This window comes from Eptesicus fuscus, chromosome 21, assembly GCF_027574615.1.
Source record: "Eptesicus fuscus isolate TK198812 chromosome 21, DD_ASM_mEF_20220401, whole genome shotgun sequence".
NCBI lineage: Eukaryota > Metazoa > Chordata > Mammalia > Chiroptera > Vespertilionidae > Eptesicus > Eptesicus fuscus.
The window spans coordinates 22,967,170-22,986,333 of NC_072493.1; positions in this window are offsets into that span (position 1 = coordinate 22,967,170).

Here is a 19,164-nt window from a genome sequence, read left to right on the forward strand (position 1 = left end):
GAAGAAAAAACCCACACAAATCCAAGAAGCTCACAGAGTTCCAAGCAAAATGAACCCCAAAAGACCGACGCCAAGGCACATTATAGTTAAGTTGGCAAACACCAACGACAAAGTAAGAATCTTACAAGCGGCCAGAGAGAGACAGACAGTTACATACAAAGGAACCCCCATCAGACTAGCAACTGATTTCTCAACAGAAACTCATCAGGCCAGAAGGGAATGGAATGAAATATACCAAGTCATGCAAAGGAAGGGTCTAAATCCAAGAATACTGTACCCAGCAAGGCTATCAATCAAAATTGAAGGTGAAATCAGGAGCTTCACAGACAAAAAAGGACTAAGGGAGTTTATCACCACCAAACCAGCAATGAAAGAAATGCTAAAGGGTCTGCTGTAAAAAAAAAAAAAAAAAAAAAAAAAGAAAGAAAGAAATAGGAAGCAAAGAAGGTACACAGGGGTATAGAATAAAAATGGCGTCAAATAAGTACCTATCAATAATAACTTTAAATGTAAATGGCTTGAATGCCCCAATCAAAAGACACAGGGTAACAGACTGGATAAGAAAACAAAACCCAGATATCTGCTGTCTACAGGAAACCCACCTCAAAAAAAAGGATGCATACAGACTGAGAGTAAAGGGATGGAAAAAGGTTTTCCAGGCAAATGGAAATGAAAAAAAAGCTGGGGTTGCAATACTTATATCTGACAAATTACATCTCAAAGTGAAGGACATAACAAGAGATAATGAAGGCCACTTCATAATACTAAAGGGAGAAATCCAACAAGAAGAAATAACTCTGGTAAACATATATGCACCCAATACAGGAGCACCAAGATACATTAAAAAACTCCTGGAAGATATCAAAGGAGAGATTGACAGTAATACAATCATAGTAGGAGACTTCAATACCCCACTATCACCATTGGACAAATCCTCTAAACAAAAAATCAGCAAAGAAACATCAAACCTAAATGACTCACTAGAACAGATGGAATTAATCGACATCTTCAGAACATTTCACCCCAAAGCCATAGAATATACATTCTTCTCAAGTGCACATGGGTCATTTTCAAAGATAGACCATATGTTAGGACATAGGCAAAGTCTCTCCAAATTCAAGAAGATAGAAATCATATCAAGTATCTTCTCAGATCACAGTGGCATAAAACTGGAAATCAACTACAATAAAAACAACCCAAAGAAATCAAATACTTGGAGACTAAACAGCATGTTATTAAACCATGACTGGGTTACCAAAGACATCAAGGAAGAAATAAAAAACATCATGGCAACAAACGACAATGAAAACACAACAATCCAAAATCTATGGGACACAATGAAAGCAGTCCTGAGAGGGAAGTTCATAGCTCTACAAGCCTACTTCAAAAAACAAGAAACAATGGTAATAAATTACCTAACCCAACAACTCAAAGAGTTAGAGAGAGAGCAACAAGATAAGCCTAGTGTAAGCAGAAGGAAAGAAATAATAAAGATCAGAGCGGAGATAAACGACATAGAGACCAAAGAAACAATACAAAAGATCAACAAAACCAAGAGCTGGTTCTTTGAAAGGATAAACAAGATTGATGGACCTCTAGCCAGGCTCACCAAGAAGCAAAGAGAGAGGACCCAAATAAACAAAATCAGAAATGAAAGAGGTGAAATAACAACAGATCCCGCTGAGATACAAAGGATTGTTACAAAATACTACGAACAACTCTATTCCAACAAACTGGACAACCTAGAGGAAATCGACATATTCCTAGAAAAATACAACCTTCCAAAACTTAATCAGGAAGATTCTAAACAGCTCAACATGCCAGTAACTATGGAAGAAATTGAAGCAGTCATCAAAAAGCTTCCGGCAAACAAAAGCCCGGGGCCAGATGGCTTCACAGGAGAGTTTTATCAAACTTTCAAGGAAGAACTAAAACCTATCCTCCTCAGACTATTCCAAAAAATTCAAGAGGAAGGAACACTTCCAGGCTCCTTCTATGAAGCCAGCATCACCCTAATACCAAAACCAGATAAAGACAACTCAATGAAAGAGAATTACAGGCCAATATCCCTCATGAACATTGATGCCAAAATCCTCAACAAAATTCTAGCAAATCGGCTCCAGCAATACATCAGAAAGATCATACACCATGACCAAGTAGGATTTATTCCAGGAATGCAAGGATGGTACAATATCCGCAAATCAATAAACGTGATACATCACATAAACAAATTGAGAGATAAAAATCACATAGTCATATCAATAGATGCAGAAAAAGCATTTGACAAAATCCAACACCCTTTCTTGATAAAAACTCTCAACAAGGTGGGAATAGAAGGCTCGTACCTCAACATAATAAAAGCTATTTATGATAAACCCACAGCAAACATCATACTCAATGGGCAAAAACTAAAACCATTTCCCCTAAGAACAGGAACAAGACAGGGATGCCCACTCTCACCACTCCTGTTTGACATAGTACTGGAAGTATTAGCTATCGCAATTAGGCAAGAAGAAGAAATAAGAGGCATCCAAATTGGAAAAGAAGAAGTGAAGCTGTCCTTATTTGCAGATGACATGATATTGTACATAAAAAACCCAAAAGATTCCATCAAAAAACTAATAGACTTAATAAATGAATTCGGCAATGTAGCGGGATATAAAATTAACGCCAGGAAATCTATGGCTTTTCTATACACCAATAATGAACTTACAGAAAGAGAGACTAAAAAAGCAATCCCATTTACCATCGCACCAAAAAAATTAAGATACCTAGGAATAAACTTAACTAAGGAGGTAAAAGACCTATACGCAGAAAACTACAGGACACTGAAAAAAGAGATAGAGGAAGACGTAAACAGATGGAAGAACATACCATGTTCCTGGATTGGTAGAATCAACATCATTAAAATGTCCATACTACCCAAAGCAATCTACAGATTCAATGCACTCCCCATCAAAATACCAACAGCATATTTCACAGACCTAGAAAGAACTCTCCAAAAATTCATCTGGAATAAAAAAAGACCCCGACTAGCCTCAGCAATCCTCAGAAAGAAGAATAAAGTAGGTGGGATCTCAATACCAGATTTCAAGCTGTATTACAAAGCCACTGTTCTCAAAACAGCCTGGTACTGGCACAAGAACAGACATATTGATCAAGGGAACAGAATAGAGAACCCAGATATCGACCCAAACCACTATGCTCAATTAATATTTGACAAAGGAGGCATGAACATACAATGGAGTCAAGACAGTCTCTTCAATAAATGGTGTTGGGTAAACTGGACAGATACATGCAAAAAAATGAAACTAGATCACCAACTTACACCATACACAAAAATAAACTCAAAATGGATACAGGACTTAAACATAAGACGGGAAACCATAAAAATACTAGAGGACTCCACAGGCAACAAAATCTCAGACATATGCCAAAAGAACTTCTTCACTGACACTGCCCCTAGGGCAATGGAAGCTAAAGAGAAAATTAACAAATGGGACTACATCAAAATAAAAAGCTTTTTTACAGCAAAAGAAACCATCAACAAAACAACAAGAAAGCCCACCGCATGGGAAAACATATTTGCAAATGCTATCACTGATAAAGGTTTAATCTCCAACATCTACAGGCAGCTTATGCAACTTAATAAGAGGAAGATAAATGATCCAATAAAAAAATGGGCAACAGACCTAAACAGAATATTTTCAAAAGAAGACAGAAGGAAGGCCAAGAGACACATGAAAACATGTTCAAAGTCACTTATTATCCGAGAGATGCAAATCAAAACAACAATGAGGTACCATCTCACACCTGTCAGAATGGCTATCATCAACAAATCAACAAACAACAAGTGTTGGCGAGGATGCGGAGAAAAAGGAACCCTCGTGCACTGCTGGTGGGAATGCAGACTGGTGCAGCCACTGTGGAGAACAGTATGGAGTTTCCTCAAAAAACTGAAAATGGAACTCCCATTTGACCCAGTAATCCCACTCCTGGGAATATATCCGAAGAAACTAGAAACACCAATCAGAAAGGATATATGCACCACTATGTTCATAGCAGCACAATTTACAATAGCTAAGATTTGGAAACAGCCTAGGTGCCCATCAGCAGATGACTGGATCGGAAAACTGTGGTACATCTACACAATGGAATACTATGCTGCCATAAAAAAGAAGGAATTCTCATCATTTGCAGCAACCTGGATGGAATTGGAGAACATTATGCTAAGTGAAATAAGCCAGTCAATGAAAGAAAAATACCACATGATCTCACTCATTTAGGGATAGTAAAGAACATTATAAAGTGGTGAACAAAAAGATAGATACAGAGACAGTAAAGCATCAAACAGACTTTCAAAGTACAGGGGGAAAGTTTGGGAAAGGTGGGGGAGTTATGAAATCAAACGAAGGACATGTATGCATGCATATAAGCATAAACAATGGACGCAAAACTCTGGGGGGGGAGGGCATGTGTGGGTGTGGGGTGGGGGGGTAATAGTAAGATATGTACACATATAATACCTCAATAAAAATATTAAAAAAAAAAAAAAAAAAAAAAAAAGAAATGAGAAATCCCAAGTAAACAACCTAACATTACATCTTTTTAAAAATGTATTCATATTTTTATTAAAATGATCACAAAATCATAAAATATTGGAAACTATTCTCCTAGAATACATAATGAAAGTGAGGGGTTGAGCCTCCCAGATGAGGACAATTTTACGGGAACATTCAAGTTATGTTTGGATTGTTATACCTATTTCATTCTTTTTTGCCTGGAACAATAAAAGGTAAAGGGCTTGAGACTGAAATTCAGAAAGAATTCAGATTGGCTTCTTTCATTTGGTAATATGCATTGCCAAGATCTGTTTCCTCCTTGTCTTTCATGGCTTGATAGCTCACTTCTTTTTAGAACTAAATAATATTCCATAGAATGACTGCACCACAGTTTATCCATTTACTTACTAAAGAACATCTTGGTTGCTTCCAAGTTTTTGCAATTATGAATGAAACTGTTATAAACATCCTTGTGCAGATTGTGTGGCCATAAAATTTCAGCTCCATTGGGTAAACACCAAGGAGTGCAATTTCTGGATCTTACATTAAGTTTTATGATTCATTTTGAGTTAATTTTTTTCCTGTTTCTTTATTTTTTTATTTATTGTCTAAAGTTTTACATATGTCTCCTTTTTCCCCACTTGACCCCCCCCCCATTGGTTATGATAATATGCATGCATACAAGTCCTTTGGTTGCTCTCTAACCCCCTCCTCCCCTGCCATTTGTCTCTGCATCTATTCTTTTTTTTTTTTTTAAATACATTTTATTGATTTTTTTACAGAGAAGGAAGGGAGAGGGATAGAGAGTTAGAAACATTGATGAGAGAGAAACATCGGTCAGCTGCCTCCTGCACACCCCCCACTGGGGATGTGCCCCCAACGAAGGTACATGCCCTTGATGGGAATTGAACCTGGGACCCTTGAGTCCGCAGGCCGACGCTCTATCCACTGAGCCAAACCGGCCAGGGCTGGATCTATTCTTGTTCATCAAATTATGTTGATCATTATATCCCACATATGAGTGAGATCATATGATATCTATCTTTCTCCCACTGGCTTATTTTGCTTAGCATAATGCTCTCCAGTTCCATCCATGCTGTTGCAAATGCTAGAAGTTCCTTCTTTTTTATAGCGGCATAATATTCCATTGTGTAGATGTACCACAGTTTTTTTAATCCACTCATCTGCTGATGGGCACGTAAGTTGTTTCCAAATCATAGCTATTGTAAATTTTGCTGCTCTGAACATACGGGTGCATATATCCTTTCTGATTGGTGTTTCTGGTTTTTTGGGATATATTCCTAGAAGGGATTACTGGGTTAAATGGAGTTCCATTTTTAACTTTTTGAGGAAACTCCATATGTTTTGCACAGTGGCTGCACCAGTCTGCATTCCCACCAGCAGTGCACTAGGGTTCCTTTTTCTCCACATCTTCTCCAGCACTTGTCATTTGTTGATTTGTTAATGATAGCCATTCTGACAGGTGTGAGATGGTACTTCATTGTTGTTTTGATTTGCATTTCTCGGATGATTAGTGACTTTGAGCATGTTTTCATATGTCTCTTGGCTTTCTGAATGTCCTCTTTCGAAAAGTGTCTATTTAGGTTCTTTGCTCACTTTTTTATTGGATCGCTTATCTTCCTTTTGTTAAGTTGTATGAGTTCTCTGTAATTTTGGAGATTAAACCCTTATCTAAAATAGCATTGGCAAATATGTTCTCCCATGCAGTGGGCTTTCTTGTTTTGTTGATGGTTTCTTTTGCTATGCAGAAGCTTTTTATTTTGATGTAGTCCCATTTGTTTATTTTCTCCTTAGTCTCCATTGCCCTAGGAGCTGTATCAATGAAGATATTGCTACGACATGTGTCTGATATTTTGCTGCCTATGGAGTCTTGTAGGATTTCTATGGTTTCCTGTCTTACATTTAAGTCCTTTAGCCATTTTGAGTTTGTTTTTGTGTAAGGTGTAAGTTGGTGATCTAGTTTCATTTTTTTTGCCTGTATCTGACCAATTTTCCCAACACCATTTATTGAAGAGACTGTCCTGACTCCATTGTATGCTCTTGGCCTCCTTTGTCAAATATTAATTGAGCATAATGGCTTGGGTCGATTTCTGGGTTCTCTGTTCTGTTCCATTGGTCTATATGTCTGTTCTTGTACCAGTACCAGGCAGTTTTGAGAACCGTGGCTTGGTAATATAGCTTGATATCTGGTATTGTGATCCCTCCAACTTTGTTCTTCTTTCTCAGGATTGCTGTGGCTATTTGGGGTCTTTTTTTTTATTCCAGATGAATTTTTAAAACTTTGTTCTAGATCTTTGAAATATGCCATTGGTATTTTAATAGGTATTGCATTGAATCTATAGATTGCTTTAGGTAGTATGGACATTTTAATGATGTTGATTCTACCAATTCACGAACATAGTATGTTCTTCCATTTGTTTATGTCTTCCTCCATCTCTTTTTTCAATGTCCTGTAGTTTTCCGAGTACAGGTATTTTACCTCCTTAGTTTATTCCTAGGTATCTTAATTTTTTTGATGCAATGGTAAATGGGATTTGTCCGGAGCCAAGAGTTGATTAAAGGGTTAACTCTGACCTTACTTTAGCAAGTTATCTAAACAGAAACTCACAGAAACCAGGCCCACCTCCTCTCTCTGAGAACAAAGCATTCTTTCCTTAGTTAGCCTTTAACTGCCAAATTCTTTATCTAGTCACCTCCCTTTACAACCTTAGTTAATTGCCTAAGTCCACATGATCCCTTCAGCCCCCATCTCCCCTAAGACATCCCCCCTTCTAGAAACCACATATAAGGAACGCTGTAAAAATAAAATTTCGAGGCTTGATCAGAAACCCGTTTGTCTTGCCTCCTTTCTCTGCGTCCCTTGTCTGTTTTCATTCCCTTAGGTGCGCTGCCTCGGTACCCCCGTTAGAAGACCCCGCAGGTCGGGGAAATATTGGCGCCCAAGACGTGGGGCCCGAGAGTCGGCTCTCCGGGGAACATCTGCACATCGGTCCGGCCGGACACCCTCTTGAGTCGCCGCGGAACGCCGCGAGTGAAGACTCTGTCACTTGATCGCCGCGGAGCTGCCCGTCCGTGAGTATGATCTGATTGTAGTTGAGTTTTGCAGATGATCTTTTCAGACAAGATTTCAGAGAGAGTGAATTCCTTGTGAGAATGAGTTTTTGTGCCTTTTGACGGATTTCCTACACTTTGAGCTTCTCGATTCAACCTCCAGTCCGCTAATAAGCACTCATCTCGCCGATCCGGGAAGGGTTAAAGGTACCGAGATCTGGCCGAGCGAGATCTCTGAATCACCCTGAGGAGTAACTTGTCTCTGGTTGGTTCCTAGTCACGTCTCTCGCAAACCCTGAGCTCACTTTATCTTAGTGGTCGCTAACCTGGCATGGGGCTTATACATCCCGACCTATGATACGTGAGCAGGGGCCTTTGGGCAAACAGAGATTGTTGATGAGACAACTGTCCTAGGCAACGGAAACTCAGGGCTGACCTGGCACGGGGTTTATACGTCCCAGAGGCTTACGCGGAGGAGGCAAAAAATTGAGAAGCTCCCATATCAACATGGGCACCTCTCTGTTCTCACAAGGTATTCCTCGGTGGGCTCAAGGAGTCCCCTCAGGACGCAAGGAGTAAGGGTAAAAAGAAAGGCATGTCCCTGGTTTCCACTAGTGGGCACCATCGATTCAAAGCGATGGAAAAGAGTGGGCGACGCCCTTCAGGATTATTATGAGACTTTTGGCCCAGAGAAAATTCCCATACCCGCCCTCGGCTTGTCCGTCGGTCGCGGTAAAAATGCCAGAAAACCCACCTCAAAAGGATCTTATGGAAGAAATCAAAGAAACTCATCCTACCCCTAGTACTAAGGTCCCCGGTATCTATCCCTCACTTAAAGGTTTAAATAAGATCCCCTTAGATGATAAACTCTCCCCGGAAGATCAGCAACTGCCAATCTTTTTCTTTCCTTAATAATAAATAAAGAAATAAAAATAAAAATTGAAAAATAAATAAAATAAAAACAGATGCCAGACCATTACTGAATCTTCCCCCTAAGAAGGTGGTGGGGGAAGGGAGACACGTGGCGATCCAATATGGACGCCACTCCCCAAGAAAGCCACTTTGAAAGGCCTCATCTTCGCCATCTTTATTTATTTTCCAGCTAATGGCTTAAAGCTTTTACAAATTCATAAATGCATCCGGGATTTCTGTGCACATGTAGAGGGAAAAGGCCAGTTTAAAAACGAGTGCGCATAGTTTTGAGCTGAACTTAACTCTTTGTTGTGTACAGAATAAAAACCCGAGACTGTTTTGGCCTTGAGAATGGCGAAGATGAACCGGAGAAAGAAATACAGACTAGTTCCCCAAGGCCATCTAAGATAGCTCTTTTGAAGTTTCCCGCCCGAGGCAGGTAACCAGCAAGTAAATAGTCAAGTTTACATATGAATGGCTGAGAATTTGCTTCTTGACTTCCCCAGCAGGAAAATTGTGACCTTTTGAAATTTAGTGGCTGGGCCAAGCCTATCGGCTGGAAATTTAAAAGAACTTGGAAGTTTACTAAAGCAAATGATAAATTTAAATTAAATGTATTGAAAGTGATAATACTGAAATGTTGATCTAAGTATGCCTAGTATGAAGTCTAGATGTTATAAGTTAATCTATTAATTGAATATGCCTTATATTTTATGTGAAATGTATCCTTAACAATGTAAAAGTATTATTGATTTGAGAAATGCTAAGTATTTAATTTTGCTAAGATTTAAAACTCTGAAAGTTTAAGGTCTCTTTTTTCTTCATTACAAGGTTTTAAAGCTACACCCTTTTTTATGGAGGGAGGGATGGACACGCCCTTCCCCTAGCATGCAGGTAGGCTGGTTCCCGCCAGCGGCCATTTTTAAAGAATGTTCATTTGCATTTCAATGGCTACACCTTTTGCTAGCTGACTTTCCCAGAGAAGGTCAAATGGTTTTTCCTGAAAAGGTGGCTCATTTAAAATCAGCTTTCCACCAGTAGTCATTTTTTAATACTTATAAGTTTGCTTCTCAGTTTCCCTAGGCAGAAATAACATGGTTTAAAGTTGACTATTAGATTTTAAAATTTATTCTTAAAGCTATAAAGGTGTTATTAATCTAAGAACTGCAAATATTTGACTTGCAAGCTCTGAAAGTTTAAGATTCAGATTGAATTGTGAGAAATTATAGAATTGTGGTAACTAAATGCCTAGAGTATTGCAACTTAATTTTTGAGAAAATAAAATGTTTTCTCTTAAATAATTAGAAATTCAAAATATGTTACTTCTTGGTCTGATTTTAAAAAAGAAATTCTGTGATATAGTTTAAATTTAATTGACATTCTTTAAGATAATTTAAGTATATAATCTTTAAATCATATATATTATATATTTGATCTTTCCAGGTGTATTTCAAGGTTTTGAGAATGGCTTTTGAGACATTTCACTGGGCCCTTGAGGTGTATTTCAAAAGTCTATTCTCTCTTAAAATAAATATTTTTTTAATTAAACCGATTGATACTTGAAGTTGCATGGAAAGCTTTATCAAATAAAAATTAATTAATATATTTTACTTACATAGACATATATTAAATGTTATGGAAGTTTTTACCTGTAAGAAGGGTAAAAACAATATATTTCTTAAATATAGCCAAAATTTTCAAAAGCAGTAGAATTTCATAGAAAGACAAAAGCCTCAAGTAGCCTGCATTTTTGTATGGGCTGGAGGTGGGACACTGCTTATGCTTTTGGATCAGACCAATAAAGTATCAAATAAGTTTGATGAATAAGTTTCTTTGCCTTTTTAAAATTAAAGATACCTACTTAAGTTACCTTATAAATTAGATTTTTAAAATATAATCAATGTCTCATAAATTAAGTTACATGAGAAGCCAATGTTTTTATAAGTAATTGAATCCTGACTCGTAGTAGCCTGCATTCTTAATTAAGCTAGAGGAGGAGCAACATTTGCAGCTTGTGAGACAGCCGCCATCTTGCCTACCCCTCTGGCCATGTGGTTACTGCCCGCCATCTTGAAATAACAAAGGCCAACCCCTTTCTTTAAATAAGCCAATGTCTTTGTAAGCAATTTAAATAAATCTTCTAAAAAAGTTACTGAAGCCTTCCCATGACCTCTGTATATGCAAATAAGCCTAAGAGGATACTTTAAAAATATAATTATAAATTTAATAAAAATAAGAAATTAAAAATTTTAAATTCTCTTTCACTAGTATTTCCAGTGTAAACTAAGATTATTGTTAAAATGTTAAATCTCAAAGTAAATTAGTAGTCAGCCTTACTGAAGAGTACTTGTAATATAGCTAGCTAGTCGCTTGAGGCTTACCTTTCAAGCTGTAACCATACAGATTGCTTGTTTTAAAAAAAAAAAAAAAAGATTCTTAGTTGAAACTCTGTAGCCTGAAAATTATTTTGGAAGGAAATAAAGAGAGGTTTTCTTCAAATATCATAGAGATTGTAATTGATAACCAATGCATTAGGCCTCAGAAGGTGGAGATAAGAAAAGATTAAATTACTTTTAGAAATTATTAGGAGACTTTAACTGGTTAAAACCTTTTCTATACAAAAAGAAATTGATAGCCAGTTTGAGATTGAATTGCCATGGCCTAGAACAAAGAATATTCTTACATGATATTTTACAATTTCATTATAATTTTTGATATTTTACAATAGCATATTGTACAATTATCCCAAACTTACAAATTAATTCTTTGAATGTTTGGCAGCAATTTATAAGGACATGAAAGGATTTAATCCCTTCCACTGTGTGGAAGGCCCCCCTAGGAAAGCATTTGAGCATTCTATATTGGCCCTTCTTGCTCCTTTTGCCAAGAGGACCCTCTTCTCACAATCCAATTGCCCACAGCTGTTGCCTGAGTTTTCAGTTCATGCTGAGGTTGAAGCCTCATAGTGGCTGGTACCATGGATCTGTCTCTTGCACAATGGCGTGAGCTGGGTACCCCAAGATCTGTGATCAATGCCGGGGCCCCACCAGCAGGCAAGGGGATCCCAAGGCAGGTGCTGGGCATGGAGGCCATAGGGGCATAGGATACCAAGGAGACAAAACTGAACCTCACATCACCCTGCTTGGCCCCGGAGGATGGCTGGTTAGTCAAAGACGGGTAAGATTCCTCAAGGGAGGAACAACCTAAGACAGGCACAGTCGCAGAGGGGCCATCAGGAGAGAACTTGGGGGTCAACAGAGGTGGGGCACAGAACCTCACCCCCCAACATTGCAGAGACTTGAACACTCGCCCCTTCTGAGGGAGTTCTGCCCCATGGCTGCTTCGCGCTTCCCATGCTCAGCTCAGATCGGGACCCAGGGAACATACAGAGACTTGGCCCAGCTCAGATCTGGAAGAGACCCAGATAACAAGAGACTTGGCCTGGCTTGGATTGGGACCCAGGCAACAGAGAGTTGGCCAATGGCAGCTACCCGATGTCTAAATCTAGCCTAGCACCAGAAATGCTCAGGGCTTTCTCAAGGATGCAAAATAATCTTTTCCATTAATTACAGGGTAAACTAAGATTTTTGTTAAGAGTATTAAATTTGACAGTAAAATAGTCAAGTTTTCAGATTAATTTAAATTGGCTAATTGAAAATAAGTAAATATTCAAGAAAATGTAATTGTACAAAAGCTGTTCCTAAAGTATTAACTAAAATTTCTATTGATAGTTCATTTCATGGTAAAATTACTTAACATGCAATGAACCTAAAGCAGTCACATTTTTGTGCAAAAAATTAAAATTTAAAGTTATCAAGACTGCATTATAAAAATCTTCCAAAGCCTCCTAATAATTAAATAAAAATAAGGGAGGATAGTGGAGTAATATTCTGTAAGGAAAAATATCCTGAAAGTAAATTACATCTAGAAATTTTTTACTTTGAAAATTAATTTTTATTTGTAATGCAAACAGCAAGACACCCATTAAAAACACACATGGTGTCAAAAATATACCAAAGGAAAATTGTTTGGGCAAAAATCAAAGTCTAATTTATAGAAAAGAATTCTTTATTAACCTTTGGTCGAGAATATGTTTATATTTCCAGAAAACTCCAAAGCCCATATGGATTCCTGCAACAACAGATCTCAGAGAGGACCTGATAGGACTACTGCAGCCACAGAATAAGCAGTGGCCCCTGAAAATAGGAGAAATAGTCCAGAAATAAAAATAGTGAAGATGCCTTGCCATGCTAGCAGTCAGCACCTGTGCATTGCTGCAGGTTGACCAAGGGCAAGGAAGGTCGGTGTGCATGCTTACAGACCATGTGTGCACACCCTTCTGCATATAAGTCAATGTTTGATGTTTTGTGTTTTTACCAGGACCCCTGACTTGAGGGTCTTGCTTTATTTCTAACACAGGGAATAGTATTAACTGCCACATTAAAAGAAATTGTTATACCTCAGGCATTAACCATTTTTATAGATGGATCCAGTTCTGAAGGGCTGGGTCTACTGCAGCTGGAGAGCAAAGATCCTTCAAACTTTTTATATTTCAGTAGAAATACAAGCTCTTATTTGTGCCTTAACAGATTTTGCTACAGAGCCCATCAACCTATAGTAATAGTGCTTATGTGGTAAGTATGGCAAAAATTATTGTAACAGCTACTATAGGGCACACTAATTCAGAGGAACTTTTTATTTAATTTTCAGCCTTTAAAATGTTATTAGAGAAGGACAATGTCCATGTTTTATTGGAAGCAATGTCCTCAATGTGTTTATCCACCTCTCTGTGCCAACTTTAGGGGGTAAATCCCCGAGGACTTAAACCTAATCAAATTGACAAAATAGATGTTACTCAATTGTGGAAAGAGCCAATCGTACTCTTAAAATCATTTATTAAAACAAAAAGGGGGAGATAGGTGTTATGTGTCACCTCTAAAGAGGCTCAGTCAAACCTTTTATACTAAAAAAAAAAAAAAAAAAAAAATTTTAATGCAAAGGATTGTAAAGCAGGTGAAAGGCATCAGGCCTCCTGTACAATAGCCTCCACTGAGTCAGCTAGGTGAAAGGAATCATAAACCAGATAAGAGTTTTATCAGATTCAGTAATAATGTGGGGAAGAGGTTGTGTTTTATATCTTTTCAGAAGGAGCAATGCAGCCAATTCGGGTGCCAGAGCATTATGTCTGTCACCACAATGGACCCAGAGAAGCCCCTATGCCCTGCCCCCAGGAACGATGCTGCTTCTACACCAACAAGTCTGGCATCGTCCGAGACAAGCTACAAGAAGACCTCGTCAAGAGACGAAAAGAGCTATTTGAGAACCCGCTCTGGAGTGGACTTAATGGACTCCTCCCCTACGTCCTCCCCATCCTTGGTCCCCTTGTTGGTTTTCTCCTTATTCTTACATTTGGCCCTTGGGCATTTAGAAAAATAACCAACCTCGTAAAACAGCAAATAGATTCAGCTTTAGCAAAACCCATTCAGATTCATTATCAACGCCTGGAAATGGCCGATAGGTGGGACTCGGATTGCCAAGAGCACGAGCACCCCCGGACCCAGACTCGCTCCTTCCCTACGGGGACAGCATCTTAACCAGAGGGATGCTTACCTACGCTCTAGCCAGAGCCAGAGGTATGGGTATCGAACCAAGTGCAGAGCAAAGCATTGCAAGGGAAGGTTGGGATATTTTCCAACCTCCTCTGGATTTCCCTGAGAGTATACCTGGTTTGCATAGAGGGTGACATCGATAAAATAATGGCTCTGCCTCTCCTCCCCAAAAAGGTGTCAAGAGCCACACACAGTGGGTATGCAAAGCCCACGGGAGGAACCAGGTCAGTGTCTCCTCGGTCGGTTAATGCCCACTCCCATTTCTTAAACAGAGAGGGAGGAGATGTCCGGAGCCAAGAGTTGATTAAAGGGTTAACTCTGACCTTACTTTAGCAAGTTATCTAAACAGAAACTCACAGAAACCAGGCCCACCTCCTCTCTCTGAGAACAAAGCATTCTTTCCTTAGTTAGCCTTTAACTGCCAAATTCTTTATCTAGTCACCTCCCTTTACAACCTTAGTTAATTGCCTAAGTCCACATGATCCCTTCAGCCCCCATCTCCCCTAAGACATCCCCCCTTCTAGAAACCACATATAAGGAACGCTGTAAAAATAAAATTTCGAGGCTTGATCAGAAACCCGTTTGTCTTGCCTCCTTTCTCTGCGTCCCTTGTCTGTTTTCATTCCCTTAGGTGCGCTGCCTCGGTACCCCCGTTAGAAGACCCCGCAGGTCGGGGAAAGGGATTGGTTTTTTTGTATGTGTGTTTCTCTTTCTGTGAGTTCATTATTGGTGTATAAAAAGGCCATAGGTTTCTGGGTGTTAATTTTGTATCCTGCTACATTGCTGAGTTCATTTATTAGGTGTAGTAGTTTTTTGATAGAGTCTTTGGGGTTTTCTATGTATGGTATCATGTCATCTCCAAATAAGGACAGTTTTACTTCTTCTTTTCCAATTTGGATGCCTTTTATTTCTTCTTCTTGTCTGATCGCTATGGCTACCACTTCCAGTACTATATTGAACAGGAGTGGTGAAAGTGGGCATCCCTGTCTTGTTCCTGTTCTTAGGAGAAATGAGTTTAGTTTTTGCCCACTGCATACGATGTTGGCTGTAGGTTTGTCATATAAGGCTTTTATTATGTCTAATGTTACATCTTAAAGAACTTGGTAAAAGCAAAAACAACTCAAAGTTAGCAGAAAAAGGAAATAATAAAAATTAGAGCAGAAGTGAATGAAATAGAGAACAAAAAGACTACACAAAAAATTAATACAACAAAGAGCTGATTCTATAAGAAACTCACTAAGGAGGAAAAAAAGACTCATATAAACAAAATCAGAAATGAAAGAGGAGAAATTACCATAGACATTACAGATATACAAAGGATCATACTAAAATACTATGAAAGACTATATGCCACCAAACTCAATAACCTAGAAGAAATGGATAAGTTTCTAGAAATAAGTGCTTAGATTGAATCATGAAGAATTGATCAACAGTGAAGACTGAAACAACCATCAAAAACCTCACCCCCCCCCCCCCCAAAAAAAAAGTCCAGGGCCATCTTCACCAGTGAATTCTATCAGACATTCAAAAAAGATTTGAAACCTATCCTTCTCAAATTCTTCTAAAATATTGAAGAAGAGACAATACTTCCTAACACATTTTATGAGGCCAACGTAACCTTAATACCCAAATCTAGCAAAGATAACAAAAAAAGAAAGAAAGAAAAGAAAAGAACGGACCTATATTTCTGATGAATACAGATGCAAAAATTTTAAACAAAATACTAGCAAATCAAATATAACAATACATTAAAAAAAGCAATACATCAGGATTAAGTGGGGATCATTCCAGGAGCACAAGGATGGTTCAACATATGCAAATTAATCAATCTAATACACCATATTAACAAAACAAAGGATAAAAATCATATGTTCTTATAAATAGATGCATAAAGAGCATTTAGTAAGATACAACATGTATTTATGATTAAAACACGTAATAAAACAAGTATAGAAGTAAAGTACTTCAACACAATAAAGGCCATATGAGACAAACCCTCAGCCAATATCAGACTCAATGGTGAAAAATGGAAAGATTTTCCTCTAAAATCAGGAACAAGACAAAGATGCCCACTCTCACCACTCTTATTCAACATAGTTCTGGTAGTAGTAGCCAGAGCAATCAGGCATGAGAAAGAAAAGGCATCCAAATTGGGAAGAAGAAGTAAAAGTGTTACTTTTTGCAGATGACATGATTCTATATATAGAAAACCCTAAAGACTCTACCAAAAAAAAAAAAAAAACCAAAAACAACTATTAGAAACAATAAGCAAATAAAGTTGCAGGATACAACATCAATGTACAAAAATCCACTGCTTTCCTATATACTAACAATGAAACTTCAGAAAAATAAATTGGGGAAAAATTTCTTTTGCAACCAAAAGAATAAAATACCTAGGAATAAACTTAACAAAGGATGTGAAGGACCTATATACTGAAAACAAAAAAAACGTTATTAAAAGAGATAGAAAATGACACAACGAAATGGAAATTCCATGTTCATGGATTGGAAGAATCAACATAGTTAAAATGGCTATATTACCCAAAGGAATACACAGATTTAATGCAATCCCAATCAAAATCCCAATGTCATTTTTTAAAAAGTGGAACAAAAAATAATCAGATTTATACGAAACCACAAAAGACTCCAAAAAGCCAAAGCAATCCTGAGAAAAAAAAAGAATGAAGCCAGAGTTATCACACTACCTGACTTCAAATTATACTACAGAGCTACGATAATCAAAACAGTATGGTAATGGCATAAAAACAGACACATTGACCAATGGAACAGCAAAAGAAACATATAACAAAATAAAAAGGCAACAACTGAATGGGAGATGATATTTGCAAACAACAGCTCCAATAAAGGGTTAATATCCAAAATAATAAAGAACTCATACAATTCAACATCAAACAAACAATCCTATTAAAAAATGGGGAGAAGGCCTGAACAGACACCTTTCTCAAGAGCACATACAGACTGCCAACAGATATATGAAAAGATGTTCAACTTTACTTGCTATTAGGGAAATGAAAATCAAAACTACAAAGAGGTAACACCTCACACCTGTTAGAATGGCTATTATTAACAAGATAGGTAAGTGTTGGAGAGGTTGTGGAGAAAAAGAAACCCTCATTCACTGCTGGTGGGAATGTAAACTTGTACAACCACTATGGAAAACAGTATGGTGGTTCCTCAAAACACTAAGAATAGAGTTACCATATGACCCAGCAATCCCTCTTCTTGGGTATCTACTTGACAAACTTTGAAAACATTTATTCACAAAGATATATGAACCCCTATGTTCATTACAGCATTATTTACAATGGCCAAGACATGGAGACAAACAAAGTGTCCTTCAATAGAGGACTGAATAAAAAAAGATGTGGTACATATATGTATTCTATGGAATACTACTCAGCCAAAAGAAAAGATGAAATACTGCCATTTGTGACAACATGGATAGACCTTGAGACTATTATGCTAAGTGAAATAAGTCAGTAAAAAAGTGCTAAGAGCCATATTATTTCACTCATTTGTAGGATATAAAACTTAAACTCATGGACTCAGACAACAGTATGGTGGTTACCAGAGGGAAGGGGTGGGGTAAGTAAAGGGTAAATGGGATGACAGAAGATGATTTGACTTTGGTGATGGGCACACAATGCAATATACAGATCATGTATCATAGAAATGTCCCTATTGACTAGTATCACCCCAATAAATTTAATTAAAATAAAACATTGGAAAAATTAACTCCAAATGGATTAAAAACCTAAATGTAAGACCTAAAACTATAAAACAGAAGATAACATAGAGGAAAAGCTTCATGATACTGGATTTGGCAATAATTTCTTGGATATGACAACAAAGACACAGCAAGAAAAGAAAAAAAGAAACAATTTTGGCTTCATGAAAATTAAAGTTTTATTTACCAAAAGACAATATGAAGTGAAAACACAACCACAGAATGGAAGGAAATATTTGCAATCATATATCCAATAAGGGATTAATATTCAGAATACGTAAGAACCCCTAAAATTCAAAACAAGAAAACCCCAAACAACCCGATTCAAAAATGGGCCAAGGACCTGAATAGTAATTTCTCCAAAGAAGATACACAAACAACCAATAAGCATATGAAAAGATGCTCAACATCCCTAATCATTAAGGAAATGCAAATCAAGACTACGCTATACTATCTCACATGCATTAGGATGGCTACTACCCAAAAAGCAGAAAACGAGTATTGGCAGCGATGTGGAGAAACTGGAACTATTGTGTATTACTGGTGGGAATGTAAAATGGTGGAGCCATTGTGAAGAATAGTATGGCAATTCCTCAGAAAGTTAAAAATATTTACCGAAAAATAAGTACCATACAAGCCAGCAATTCCACTTCTGGGTAAATACCCAAAATAATTGAAACAGGGTCTTATAGAAATCTTTGTACACCCATGTTTATAGCAGCATTATTCACAACAGCTAAAACATGGAAGTAACCCAAGTGTCCATTGATGAATAACTGGATAAGCAAAATGTGCTATATACAGACAGACAATGGAATTTTATTCAGCCTTAAAAAGGAAGAAAATTCTTTTAAAAAAGAATTCTTTATTGTTGAAAGTATTACAAATGTCCCTTTTCCACCCATTTACCCCCCTCTAGCCCTCCCTGCACCCCCCTTCCACCCCAGGCCTCAAATAGTAGAGAGATAAAAAGAGATCTTGAATCTCAGAGGTAAGGCAGGGGTGGGTGGGAAGAGATCAACCAAAGAACTTATATGCATATATGCATAACCCATGGACATAGACAGTAGGGTGGTGGAGGCCTGGGGCAGGGGACAGGCTATAAGGGGTCAATGGGAGAAAAAAGGAGACATATGTAATACTTTCAACAATAAAGATTTTTTTTTTTTTTTAAAAAGATATCTCTTGCATCCCTTCTTATCTAATCAAGAGCTAATTACCTCCCAAAGCCTCCACCTCTAAATACCATCATGTTGGGGTT